This window comes from Periplaneta americana, chromosome 3 (genome assembly GCF_040183065.1).
Source record: "Periplaneta americana isolate PAMFEO1 chromosome 3, P.americana_PAMFEO1_priV1, whole genome shotgun sequence".
NCBI classification, from domain to species: domain Eukaryota; kingdom Metazoa; phylum Arthropoda; class Insecta; order Blattodea; family Blattidae; genus Periplaneta; species Periplaneta americana.
In genome coordinates this window covers 131,396,127-131,411,427 of record NC_091119.1, presented here as the reverse complement: position 1 = coordinate 131,411,427, position 15,301 = coordinate 131,396,127, and the positions used below count along the sequence as shown (strand labels likewise).

The 15,301-nt window shown below is 34.6% G+C and overlaps 1 long non-coding RNA gene across 1 annotated transcript; it reads right to left on the bottom strand.

Annotated features, from left to right (window-relative positions):
* Positions 1–8,126: 8,126 nt before the first annotated feature.
* On the bottom strand, positions 8,127–12,716 carry LOC138696529 (uncharacterized). Its single transcript, XR_011331408.1, has 3 exons — positions 12,034–12,716; positions 11,731–11,843; positions 8,127–11,620 (listed from the first exon to the last, which is right to left on the bottom strand). It is a non-coding gene; the product is annotated as an uncharacterized lncRNA (long non-coding RNA).
* Positions 12,717–15,301: the final 2,585 nt, after the last annotated feature.

Sequence of the window (15,301 nt, the reverse complement as noted above, 5' to 3'; positions counted from 1 at the left end):
TTACTTCATCTTTCATAAACGAAATAGAATATGTTCAAAACCAAGCTCTCAGACTCATTACTGGTGAAATCAAAACAACTCCAATAGATTCTATGAGATTCCTCACTAATATTAACAGCATCAAAATGACAATAGAAGAAAAAGCACTGATTCAATATGAATAACTTATCAGATTACCAGGAAACATTTGGCATTCATACAGTCCTCTATGTAGATTGAAAACTCAAAGTTTCATATCCATTGTTCAAGAATTAAAACAGAAAATCAATATCCCGAATTTAAAAGAAAACTTACAAATTAAACCAAACCCTTTAACTCTATTAAATATAGAATATAATCTAAATTTAACAGAAGAAATACTGAAATCAGAAGTAAACACTGAAATGCTGAAACAATCGTCTTTAGAGACAATTAATATTAGGTAACCTCCACAAAACTGGCTTCATTTATACACCGACGGATCCTTGATCTCCAGAGAACAAGGTGCCGGTGCAGGTGTTATGTGGTGTCTCTTCTCACTTTATAGATCTCTTGGATATGGAACAACAAGTTTTGATGGTGAAATCATTGCAATAAGTGAAAGTCTCAGGAATCTTCTATGCCACATCAATAAACTTAAGAATGCAGTTATATTGTCAGACTCCAAAGCAGCTATTCTATCAATAGTCTCTAAACACACACCTTCATCTCAAACAGCAGAAATAACTAAAATACTCTCTCAATTAATATCACTCAATAAAAGAATTGTATTCCAATGGATACCATCCCATTGTGGAATCCTGGGAAATGAGAATGCGAATGCTTTAGCAAAGAAGGGCAGCACTGCTACTTACAGACCTGTTACTAAATCTACGTTTTACTCTGTGAAAAGATTTATTAAATCTACATACTTAGACTTTAACAAACAAAATTTGATAACACAATCCCAAGGGAAAAAATGGAACTCCCTGCATCAAAATCCACAGTTAATTCCCGATTTACCACGAAAATCGTCTGTAGCTGCATTTAGATTGGCAACAGGCCATGATTGTTTGACCAAACACCTGCATAGAATTGGAATATATCAGTCCCCTAACTGCCCATTGTGCAACTCAAACCAAGAAATAGATTCGGAACACCTCAAAATCTGTGCTTCAGTGGCTGGCCATGATAATGTCTTTGAAAAATATTGGAGTGCAAGAGGTCAAATGGCTTTATTGTCAAACGCCTGGCATTAGAAAACAACAACAACAAAAGTAAAAGACATATAGAAGGTTACCAGATTTCTTTTTTCACAATTTTTGGGGACAGATATAAACTTTTTTTTTCTTCCAATAAGAGCAAATTTTTTTAAGCATGACTTCTCTATGTCCCAATTTTTCAGCAAATTCCTGACAGGTCATGTTGAAGTTGAAGATAGCAAGCATGGCATGACCAGTTTCTAAACTGATTCTGTATTTTTGGGATGTCCACATCATATTCATTGAAGGAATTCTCCACTGAAGCATTACTTCCAGGACACAGAGAAAGTTCAATCAACTTCTGGAGTTGTGCATAGGGAATCATCTTCTCATAAAATTTTTTTTTTAAATTCCAGTCCAATCTGAAGTCACATATTTCTTCAAGCAAGAAATTTCATCAAAGAAATTATCGTCATCCAGGACAAATCCATTTGGGTCATTCCATATACAATTTTAAGTTTTGTAACGTCAAGTTCTGGATTTTTCCAATATTCTAGTAAACAAATGTTATAATACTAAATAGTTAAATGGCCTAATATGAACCTCATATCATCAATGGTTGAAAGGTAATGAAGGGTGAAATGTTCGGGGAGTTTATATGTAGACTATTGTTAAAAACATTATTAAAATGACATGCTTCATTGTATCAACGTAAAAAATGTCCCAATACAATGGTGACTATATATATTTATACCTACTTTTGAGTTATTATCGATTTTTACTTCGAGTATGTATTAAAACTTACAGTAAAATAAAGAAATGATAATATTTTCAAATCGAATATTTTTTTATTCTATGTTATATTTTTACGGTGAGATAAACAATTTTCTTATCGATTTCAAAAAAAATTATGTCACTTCTAAAACTTTGGGAAATATTAAATAAACTAGAATTGGAATCTTGCTGTTAAGGTTCATAGTTGCATGCCATGTATTACGTCACGTGCTGTTATCAGAGATCCAAACGCGTGCTTAGGCTCGGTGCACACAGGAAGAGACTGACTCGAGGATTAAGTTAAATAGGTAGGCAGGCACATAGGAAGAGACGCTTGTCTCAGGCTCTCAGAGACTGTCTGAGGGAAAACAATGAAGGTGCCTGGAATTATGTCTCGTCTTGAGGAAACTAGAGACAGTCCAGTTCTGCATGCGCATACTTCTGCTTTCATTATTTCGTATTATAATTATCAGTGTTGTCGAGTATTGGGAGGAGATTCAGATTAATTTGAATTCAGTGTCTTTGTCTTGCACCAGTACTACAGTGGAATTAGATACAAACTTGTTATTCTGCTTCAGACAAGACCTGCAATATACAATTATTTGAGTTTAAATTAAAAGAACATGCTAAAAGGGATACTATTGACTGGCTTTGGGAAGAAATATCTCATGAAATGAATGCTTCAGGTATACAGTAACATTATTATTGCTACTATTATAGTATTATCATTATATTTTTACAATTAACAATTAAAAGACTGTCTAAACACAAATAACATAAACAATTAATGGCATAGAATGACAAAATATAAATGTATCGTGTTTACTAGTATACGTAATTATACTCATTCCAAAAAAGCTGTTCTATTTTGCCATTATTGCTGTTGAAGTGAATACTGCATGTTCGCGATATTGTGGCGAACTAATCGCTACATAAGTTCTGCAATAAAAACCAATAAATATAAATTCTTCAAGAACCACCGAGATCATGACATCAATTTCAAGTTTATATTTTGGAGTTAAGGAAGTCCATATATTTGTTACGAACAGTGCCTTAGTGATCGACATGACTGCCAGATGTTACGACATCCGCTCTAATAGCTTTCACGTGGGGTTTTGTTTTCTTGGACTGTGTTAATCTCAGCGCAACTTTTCCCATTCAATTTAGAGGGTGATTTTGTTCTGTTCTGTCATTGTAAGTTGTAAGTGTTCAATATACCTAAATTAAAGACGAAAAGTTGGAGTCATCTGTAGTGTTGTAGAAGTAGTTACAAATCTAAATCCTCAAAGATTTGCCGGCCTCAAGACTGTTCCCGGAACAAGAAGTGTTCACTGTGTGGTTCCAGTTAATGGAAAGTTGCAATAAAACCCTATTCTGCTTCACCAGAAGTACCGAAACTAGTTGAAATCAGACGTGTGATGTGCACCTGTTGTCAAGACATTTCTCGCAGTGGCCAGCAGCAGTGACGGCACATGGCGCAGCGGCATAGATCACCCTTTACGCGGTGAGTTATTTTAATTTATAACTTCCTTATGTTTGAAGACCCCATTATGAAAATTTGACAGACTAATGAAAATGCTCTGTAAATTATCATATATTTTTCTTATGTGAATTGGAAGTATTCGATTTAATGTAATGGCGTTTTCTAAAATGTATTTTTAAATTTCTTTGAACACAAATTTCAGAGCTGCACTGAATTATATTATCTTAATAACCTCTTTTTTAAGCTATCTAAAGATATCTTTAAAAAAATTTTTGTAATTATTCTTATGGTCAGAAAACACATTGAAAATATGCCTATGTGCTCAAATCAAATTATTTTAACTGTCCATAACATTTAAACGGAAGGTGCTGCAAACATAATTTTGTACATGATTAATATATATAACATAAAGAGTTGAATGTGCAATTTTTAACAAATTTGGAGATATCAATGTTTTGCATCATACTGTTTTGCATGTAATTACCCATTTATATTTGAAGAAAAATAATGAATTGTCTCTTGAAAGCTTTCTCTTTCTAGAGGAAGTCTCAGCAAGAAGTACATTTCAAATATATCTTTTCTTGTGAATGATTAAGACAGGCACCGGGATATTCAACGACATTTTGCTTACAATTCATGAGAGACACTGAGAATTCTGTTGTGAAATAAGAGCCACTTCCTCTAAAGATGCCAAAAGTTGCTTAATTATGGTAGAATAAATGTTTCTACTTTCCTGTAGTTCAGTTTTTTTATTACTTCGATATCAATGGAAGACTCGACTGCAGTTACGTCCTCACCTTCAGTTTTGATTATGGAATCATGATTAGTTTAGTTGATTATTTAACGACGCTGTATCAACTACGAGGTTCTTTAGCTTCGATGAGATTGGTGATAGCGACATGGTATTTGGCGAGATGAGGCCGAGGATTCGCCATAGATTACCTGGAATTCATCTTATGGTTGGGGAAAACCTCGGAAAAAACCCAACCAGGTGATCAGCCCAAGCTGGGATCGAACCTGCGCCCGAGCGCAACTTCAGACCGGCAAGCAAGCACCTTAACCGACTGAGCCACGCTGGTGGCTATGGAATCATGATAATGTGGCAAAGTTGCATTAGCAAAATTCGTCCACAGCAATGTGCAAGGATCATTAAATCATACCAATAATTAACAATGACAATCCGGGGATATGTGGAAAAAAAATATTAAATCCAGGAACAGAAAGCAAAATTCTGGGATTGTCCTCAGGAAACGAGAACATCTGGCAACCTTAACATGTAGGAAAAATATATCAGAAGTTATTTTTCTATTCTGCATCACATATTGAAATTTGATGAACTTAGAATTAAATTTGACTAAAACTAAGGCTGCCCAAAAATACTAAAAAGTAATAATTGAAAATGTATTATTAAAAAACTAGGAAAGCAATTACTTTCAAGTATTCAGTACAATGTCAATGGGAACATACTGCGAAAATTTGGTTGAAATCTGTAAAACAGACAAAAAAAAAGTTTTGAAAAATTACCAGTGTCTCCCCTTAATAAGTTGCAGCGTGTTTGAGACTCTGAAACAGAACATTTTTTGTCTATACATTCTTGAACGCAGCGTGTGATTCACCTAAATTACGGTAGTATCTGTTATGTCTCTTCAGGGGTGTGATGCCCAAATCATCACTTTGTTTCAGTGGTAGTAAACTTGCTCCTCATATCAATTTACAAGACAAGCGCCATCAGCACCAAACGTAAACATCAACAAACCGAAGCTCGGGTATTTTTCTCTCTTATTTTAATTGGTCTGTGTCTGAAAGAAAGGATAAAGGTCTAATAATCTTAATATTTTAATTTCTTACGTATGTAGTTGATACAGCTTCACGAGAGGACTAGTTATTAAGTACAGACCCAGAAACAAAATTTGGGCCACCTAATTTTACTAAGTTCCAGCAAATACTCTATAACAATAATACTGGAAAGCTTGCCTGTTTAGCATTGCAAGCGGTGGCGAAAAGTGACTGCGCTGCTATCTAGCAGCTTGGATTGTTTATACACTCATTGTGGTGTGCTAGGTTACATGAGGAAAAACGGAGAGGTGTTCGTTCATCTGATGTCAATAAAAATGCAAATCAATAGTTTTATTTAGAGTCACAAGGTTCACAACATTTTAAATTAATAAGAAGTTACAAAGTTATTGGAATAGAAATTAAATGACACAATTATCGTATTTTCAAATGTAATTATGATTTAGTTGTTCATGACTTTAGAAACTTTCATACATCGCGTATTTCGTTCCTTGGCTAATGGTTAACCATTTTATTTTTGATGTAACAATTTTATAAGCACTTTAAATTATTTGTCAGTGAAGATACTGGCATAGTCGCTGCTTTAGGGATAAAGCCTATATCTTGTATTTTATCTTTTACATCAAGCAGTTGTGATTTTAAAATTTCTGCAGGCATTGTATGTTTTGATAGAAAATAACTTATACGTAGTTTGCTTTAAAATTTTGCACATTCTTCGAATAATGAAAACCAGTGGTTGGTTTGCAAATGGTACTTCTGAAATTTTTACGTCAGTTGAAGTATGTTGATTATGCCTATCTATACCTAATTCAATGACTCCCTCAAAGTGTCTGTTTTAGCATTATAAGTTATGTTTTCCTTCAAAGACATTTTGTCTTCAACAATAATACTCGTAGTTAACAACTTTTTCATTCAATGGTAAAATATCGGATTTTATTTTTAATAATTAATTATAGAATAGTGCAATTTATAACGGGCCTATACCAAATTCATTAAGTCAATTTTTGAGAGATCTAACTGTTGGTAAACATAATTTTCTTCTTAGAAATCTTTTGTCTTGAGGTGAACATTAATGGAATGTTGCGGCAAAACTTTTATCGTAACTGGAATATCGTTTCCCCATGTCCTTCTTTGAAGCACACTTTTGACTAATGAATTCATAATATATTTTAACAATTTAACTAAATCGGCATCTAGACTTGCTCTGTTTAGAGCTGTCATTTCCGCTTGAGCCAGTTTTTATCTTTTAGGATTTCTTACATGGTAAAAAAATGATCTTAATTTAGTGAAATATTAATAATGCCTTTAAAATATAGGACTAGGCAAATTATTTGTCCGAATAACTACCTGAATCACTTATTGTGAAAAAACATGAGTCCACTTTCTTCACAAAATCAACAATTCACATTTTTATGTTACGCATCCCAAGACACACTATTTGGATAAAAAAGTAAAGACTTTCAATTTTTTATACGGAGAAACTATAAAGAAATTGTGTTTTATATGAACAATGCAAAGTAGATTTATGCAGTTTAGTAACTATTTCAGTTAACACAGAGAATATGTCATTGCTAATGCACTATCTAATTACACGATGGAGTAGTATGGTCTGTCGTTTCTGTCTAATATCAGAAAACCCGCACCTTCCTCGATGTAAGCTCTAATATGTTTATTTGGGACCTTCGCGATTCTTTAATTGTGCTTTGATTTTCACTCATATTTTCGGAAGAAGGACCTGTTAAGTTCTGTGAAGGAATAACTATTATCTTCAGTCTGTTATTAAAAACAGAGTATTAAAAATTAAGTCCTACGACTGATTTAAAACTTCGGTATACTTTTCCAATTTATTACACTCTAATTTTACTTACCCCTCATGTTTCGAATTATGGTTATTGAAGTTCGATAATCAAAAGTGATCTGAATATATTTTGTGAATTTTGTACATAATATATTCTATCCCTCTAATTTTAAACGTTTCGTCTAGAACTGTTGACAGCGTTTTTATTTAGTGCTCGGATTTTACTTGTGATATTGTTTGTGCTTTGTTTTTTAAAGAAGTTTAGATAAGGACGCAAATAGCGATAGTAGCTGACGTGCCCTATTAAACCTCATTAACTAAAACGTCTGTCTGCGTTTACCTATATGAGCATGGCACACCTAAAAGACAAAAGCAAATAACTGTATTACCGGAAGTAGTAGTAGTAGTAGTAGTAGTAGTAGTAGTAGTAGAAATAATAATAATAATAATAATAATAATAATCCATCATCATCATCATCGTCATCATCATCATCTTGTAACAAAAAAGTAACATTCTACTGGTGTTTATATGACTACTCCCGATCTCTATCTTTTGGAAATGTGAAGAAAGATCTAGCATATTTTGCTAGGTATATTTTTACAAAACATAGAACAAACATTTCCACATTTAACTGACATTGTGTAGGCTACAGCTATAATGAGAATAATCCTTAGGACATCTTGTGTTTGTCGAAGAACAAAGCTCATAAACACAGTTCAACGCGCTATTCTTCACATCATCCTCGCTGCCTACAATCCCTGCCGCTAGATAGCACTAGTGAGTCATTCGCCACTTTTACCGTGAACTTTCCGGTATTATCATTGTAGAGTATTTGGTTCCAGATACAACGCATTGCGCATGTGCAGTAAACAAGAGCACCTAAATGTTTGCTACTTGTGGACAGTCTTGCGAAACTTGTTGCCTACATAGAGGAGAACTGCTACCATGACTGCTCATTGTTTAATTCGGTGTCTGATATACGGGTAACTGTCCGTTTTAGGATTGCCATGCTCAAAAGATGAGCTGAGTACATATTAATCCGCAGAACGAGATGTGACAAACGAAATGAGAATATGCGGTCTGTCTTCACACTCTAATGCTATTTGTTCATACAGCGTTTTCGACAGTTTGCAACTGTCATGAGCATGCACACTTGGCATTTACGAGCAGAAAAGTCGATGTGCACATGCTCATGACAGTTGGAAACTGTCGGAAACTGTTGTACAAACAGACCTTATCTATGAGTATTTATTTACTGTAGCTAACTGCGCGTTTTCTCTACAAAATTTATTCAGAATTCCTTGATTTAACTTAGGGAATATGTACAAACTACTAAAATTGAGCGGAAAGCAGTAACAAACAAGTCTAACGCCTGCGAAGGATAAAATATAGTGGAACACTATCTCCACCATCATTATACATGACGAAACATGGTTAATCCACATGCCGTTAAAATACAATAATTATGATAAATTCTGCCATATGTTCACTGTAGTGCGTACAAAAATCATTTCTGTCCTCTTCCCTTTTCTCACACTACCAGTAATGAGTTTACGACAATGAAATAACTTCAAATTCCAATTTTATGTCCGTAAATATTACTAGTTGTAGGTTATGTTTTGTTAGATGAGGATATAGTTAAGTTACGTAAGTACGAGGAATGTGACAAGGTTAGAGTGAGTTAGATGAGGGAATAGCTAAGTGACAGAAAATCGAGGACTCTGGCAAGGTTAGAGTTGTTTATTACTGCTTTCCGCTCAATTTTAATAGTTTGTACATATTCCTCAAGTCAAATCAATGAGTTCTGAATAGATTTTGTCGAGAAAACGTGCTGTCAGCTGCAGTAAATAATAATAAATGTGAGGATTTGAGTATGTTTGCATGCTTTAATCCTTAGTTCAAAATCATATGCTACCGTTATTTACATGTGTTTCAAAAGATTTACAATCAAACGATAGGATTTTATAGTGCATATTTTCGTTGTTTGTACATATAAATACATATTTGTTGGTTTTTATCAATCGGTCTCAAAATAATGTAAAAAAAATAGAAAATTGCAATGTGAAATTGAGGCAGTGTAGCCAATTTTCAATTTTATTAAACTTATTGCAATCTGACAAAACACAAATGGTGCCACCACAGTGAACAAGTACTGTTATTAAGCTCATTGTTCTGGACATATATAAAGTTATATCCACCGCCTTTGGTGCACTTTGAATATCTCTAACTCGTTTACGCTTCTCAACACTATCGACATCTATGAGCCATACTGGTGTAGAATAGGGACGAGACTACCCTCCCATTGCCCCCCCCCCTCCAAAAAAAAAAAGAGAGAGAGAGAATGAAAGGAAGAAACCTTTCAGTTTTTTATTTCCCTATTCTTATAAAAACATTATTTTCGACAACAGAAAATCTTACTGAAAATTTGGAAAAAATATGTAGCCTAGTTTATTGCTTCTCCAATTTCACAGATCTTGACGTTTCTTGTGTACAATAGCATAACTTTATCGCCTTATTTGTAAATGTATAATGTAGTTGTTCACTCCAATTTCAATGCAAATTTAAAAAAGTATAAGAGATAATATTCTGTATGTATTAATTACACGAACGGTAAATTAAAGTAAACTGTTCAAAATAGAATAGTGCATATTTTATTGTTTTTAATGCCTGTATTCTGATTTTTAAGGGCATGCATGCATGCATATTTTGCCACTTTTTAATGCATATCCTTCGACTCTATAATAATTACGGTACCATCAAACAGGGATACTTTGACCAATTTTGTAAGAAAATTGAAAAGTTCAGAGAATTCTGGAGATTCTTATTCCATATTTTAGTCTTTATGTTGGGCATATGATTGTTATAACTAAAGGTAATACTGTATTTCATTCTGAAACTCTCATGAGCAGTCATTCTGGTATTTATGACCTGGTCAAAGTATCCTTTCATTTGGGATTCATTGACCATCTAAAAACTTATTTCAAGAAAGAGAATAAAAATGAGTTATCTGGGAAATATATTACATTATCAATGCATTTTAACAAGTAAAACATTATGACATATACTATCAAGACTCAAAATTACAATATTATTATATAAATCATGCAACATATTCAATATTAATAATATCAGAACAAAAATGCAAAAAATAAAAAAGGATAAAATTTAACTGACAAGTTTAGGCCCTTATAATGTCCATGACATAATGTTATTAAGTTTTGATTCAGTTAAGATTGTACTGTTCAGTCTTCTCTGGAATAAATTGGAAAACTCACTTAAGATGATCAGGGTTATGCAGTCGCCGTTCCACCTGAGTAAGATCAATGGTAGCATTGTCTGCTTTAAAGAAGCAATGTCACATTTCTTGAATTCACTAATGATGTCAGAAACACCATCTTGATACACGTTTTCGTGGAGGGATTTCAGCAATTAGGAAAAAATTTCTTTTGACAGTATCTGGGATCTTTTCTGATTGGATCCTTTCCATTGATGTAATGTTTTCCGCCAATATTTAAGTGGTGCATAAAAGGAAATTCCAGATGCTGAGTTATATGCGTAGTGTTTAGGGCAGTGGTCGTCAGCACAGAGCATCCTGGGGCTAGCGTCTCTTACCCGTGGACAACACAGTGCACCATGGTGCACTCGTAGCTGCTAGTGGGTATGCTCTCTACTGCTTCCTGCTGCACAACGGGGCACATGGGACGGCTCCGCTTACCCTTTGTACATTTTAGCGAGTGCTGATGACCACTGGTTTAGGGGAATACAAACGAAATAAAACATTATTTGTTTCTGCCAGTGATATTGTATCAGGAGTGAAATGGCCTGACAAATTATCTCCAATGAGAACAATTCTGGTGTGTGGCAGGATCAAATTCTTAAACTAATCCTTAAATACTATGGAATCAAACCAACCACTCAGATTCCTATTAGGCCTGTATCTTGTGAATGGTGGACCTCCTTCCATCCAAGTCAGCCGTAGGTGCCCTGACTTGTAGACAACATAAGGTAGTAACAGCTGGCCTGCAGCAGAGGCACAGTAGCCTATATCAGAGATATACTGGTCGTGGACGATTCTTTTATGCGTTCTGCATATTTGACTCCTCATTTGAAGATGCATCTTTCACAGCAGGGTGGTGTGCAAGATTTGTTTCATCATAATTGAATATTCTCTCTGGAGGCACACTAACAAGCTCTTCACTAGTATTATTTTCGTGTAGGATTTCCTGCAGATGGTTGAAATATCAGTCATGACTTAAGGTGTTACAGCAGCTTTCGATTTCTTCAGATTTTATCAGAATCTTTGTGATAAGTCCCTTTTGTGTTTCTGAAGAAAGCGCCATGCCCACTCACTGCTTGGAAAGTTATGCCCAAACTGAGGAATGGTTCGACCACAGTTATCAAGGTACATTTTTGCAAGATATCGCAAGTCTTGATTGTCAAAAGGAAATCCCACTGAGCAACAGTAAGCATATGACAAGCCATGGATCTCTCTTCTATTTAAAAAAATACCAAAGGGCGTGCAACTGTGCCTCCATCCTTTTTTATTTCGTTGATGAGAATCCCTTTGGCAATTTTATAGTATTTTGATGCTTTTGTGATTGACATGTGACCTGGAAAAGATGAAGGGAACATAGCTTTGAATAAATATATATAATGTTCTTATAAAATATTTATTTAATATGGTCAGTCTCACTTTTTCAGTTTGTTATAATAGGTTTACCTTTATTAATAGCTGAGATTGCAGCATCAAGATTTTCTTGTGTATACTGTGCATAACTGCGAGACGCAGGGGCCAGGTTTAAATTTGTGTCCGTCCCATATTAATATATTAACCTAGAAGAAGAAAGAAATAATACATTAGATATAACTTTGACTGATAGGGATACCTTGACCACCCAGTCAAAGTAGCCACATAACCTTAAAAAATGTACATGCTTAAGTTTAATTTAAAAATAACAGTTAGTGAAAAATTGTATATAAAATTTACATCTAGCTGAGGGAAAGCAATAATTTCTGTACTTACCTGACACAAATACACAGCTGGATAACTTCTTGTTTCTTGGCGACAGATGGATTTTTTTCATATAATATTTTTCATGCCTGAATCATATGCCACATGGTTCACTACAAGTGACATCTGTGTGAAGATCAATAGTTGCTGTGTTCTGCCATCTAGAGGATTATACTAAAACTTCTACAGCAAAAAAAGTCGGCTACATTGGTTTTCAAGGATATAGCATATGCCTAAAAACATAATATGGATTTTGATCAAAGTTTCCCTGATAGTCAAAGTATCCCCATTTGACTGTACCCATCGAAGTCAATGACACTGCTACCTATCAATGCCCACAATCCATCCCTGCGATATGACGTGAGTTACCTCCTACAGCAGTTATGATTATGCATATATTTTCTACTTTCCCCAGGAGTTCAAAAATGCCTTTGCGTTATAATTTCATTGCTGTATACCACAGGTATTAATGAACAGCATGTGGAACTTGGTTGATCTCGAAGTCGTGACCTCATGTCTGATCTCTCTGTAAAAGACGTGCAGTGTGAGCCATTCGTTGTCACATTTGAGAAATATTTTCATTTTTTTCCTGTACGATTGTTATAGTGAGTCCTTATAGGCCAGTTTCTGTCAGATGCTTTTCCAATTCACTGCCAGCTAAAGCAAGGAGATGCAACATCACTTTTACTTTTTGATTTTGTTCTAGAATATACCATTAGAAATGTCCAGGATAACAGAAAGGGTTTGGAAATGAATGGGTTACATCAGCTGCTTGTCTATGCAGATGACGTGAATATGTTAGGAGAAAATTCATAAATTATTAGGGAAAACACGGGAATTTTACTTGAAGCAAGTAGAGAGATAGGTTTGGAAGTAAATCCGGAAAAGACAAAGTATATGATTATATCTCGTGACCAGAACATAGTACGAAATGGATATAAAAATTGGAAATTTATCCTTTGAAGAGGTGGAAAAATTCAAATATCTTGGAGCAAGATATTTGACACTGAAAGGCAATTAAACGCAGAATAAATATGGGAAATGCCTGTTATTATTGGGTTTTGTCATCCAGTCTGCTCTCAAAAAACTTTGAAATTAAAATTTATGAAACAGTTATATCACTGGTTCTTCTGTATAGTTGTGAAACTTGGACTCTTGCTTTGAGAGAGGAACATAGGTTAATGGTATTTGAGAATAAAGTTCTTAGGAAAATATTTGGGTCTAAGGGGAATAAAGTTAGAGAAGAATGGAGAAAGTTACACAACATAGAACTGCACGCATTGTATTATTTACCTGGCATAATTCGGAACATTAAATCCAGACGTCTGAAATGGGCAGGACATGTAGCATGTATGGGCGAATCCAGAAATGCATATAGAGAGTTAGTTGGGAGGCCGGAGGGAAAAAGACCTTTGGGGAGGCCGAGATATAGATGGGAGGATAATATTAAAATGTATTTCAGGGAGGTGGATTACGATGGTAGAAACAGGATTAATCTTGCTCAGGTGGGACCGATGGCAGGTTTATGTGAGGGCGGCAATGAACCTCCGGGTTCTCTAAAAACCATAAGTAAATACGATTGTTATAGTACGATACTGAATTTGAGACACTGAAAAAGCCACATCATTGCATGTGGATTACTGAATTTGAAATCTACCGCAAGATAATTTTTGTAAACACATGAAATGATGGCCTCGATGATAGAATGATTATGAAGTACCAGGAAAGGTCTTAAACCTAAGCCTAACCTAATTGCCAAACCATGAATGAACACAGGAACATTCCCCTTTAAGGAAAAATTCCTGTGTTCTAACAGGGAATCGAAACCGTGACCTCATGAAGTGTAGTCAGAATTGCTGACCACCAGAGTAGGCTGGTCTCTGTTTTATTATTTTCTGTTATATTCAACATCTATTTTCACGAGGCCGTGGAAAAAACAACACGAAATTACATAACATTGTTGATACATTATGAAGGCCAAAATCTAGACAATTCATGCAATGAATATCTTTATGCAGTCCATGAGCATATTATGAGTTTCTCGATAAGAAGGCTGTGTTTTATCCAACTGTTCTTGAAACCACAAGGATTGCCATCAAAATAATTGAAAACTTAATATTGAATCATCAATAGTACTATTGCGAAATATTGACTATCAAAATTATGCAATAAAACAAGAATTGGTGTGAAAAAGCTCATACAAAACCTAATATAAGTGACAAGAATTAACTGGAAAAACGAAAGAAAATGATATTTTTATCCGACGCATTCTTATGATACCCATTTACATGCCTTTCGATTTTATGCAAGTTCAATTTCAGTGCGACTAGCATTTCGTAATGAGCATATTGAAATAAAGTTCAAGGACAGTTACTCAAGTTGCAGACATGCACTTAGAAACTCCGTGTTTTTCACATTGCCATTTATGTAATTGAATGGTTTTTTTTAGAAACTCCATAAGTAAAAAAAAATGAGTTTATTGCTAATTCCTGTTCTATAGGGGTAAGTGCACGATTTTGTATAAAAATACCACAAGTCAAACGGTATTTCTGTTGTGACATGTGCGCTTGAAAATAATTAGGTTTCGTGGAGAAGGCCCAAAAGTCAGTGACAAGGCTGACACAGAATGAACAAAACTATAGCCTACACTGTTGTGTTTGGTAAATTAATTATTTTGTGTTGGAATTTTGGATTTGTTAGAATAATGTATTGAACGTGTGAAGACACGAAATCATTCAGTTTGTGTTTGTCTGTTTTATTAAGCTCTCTTCTGCAGAACTGGAAAGTTACAGATATATGATTGTTTGTACAATTAAACCTGGCTATATAGTGTTTGCTTTCACGTAATAATTAGACTGCCAGAGGTTAAGGACTCAGCGTGAAAAATGTTTAACCTCAAGGCTAGAAGTCAGACCTCAACTATGTACCACAATTTTTCATGGACCATAGTTGTATTTCATTTCGAAATATTTGTTTTAATCAAATGTGAACAATGTGATTATTTACTTCTGCAAATACGGTATTTCAGTATATTCTAAAACACTATTTAACATTATAGTCCACTAAATAAAGAAGCAGGCTGTTTCAGCATCAATGGTACTAGCACGAATGATGGTCCAGTAAAACGAAAACTCCAGGGTAGAAGGAAAACAACTGCCCTTGTAAGTGACTATGAGAGCGATGAAATTGAATTGAATACAGATTATGATGTTTCCAGTGTTCTCATCATGTGTGAGTCGGATGTGGAAAAGAAGACGAAATCTGTTAAATTAATGCTAAA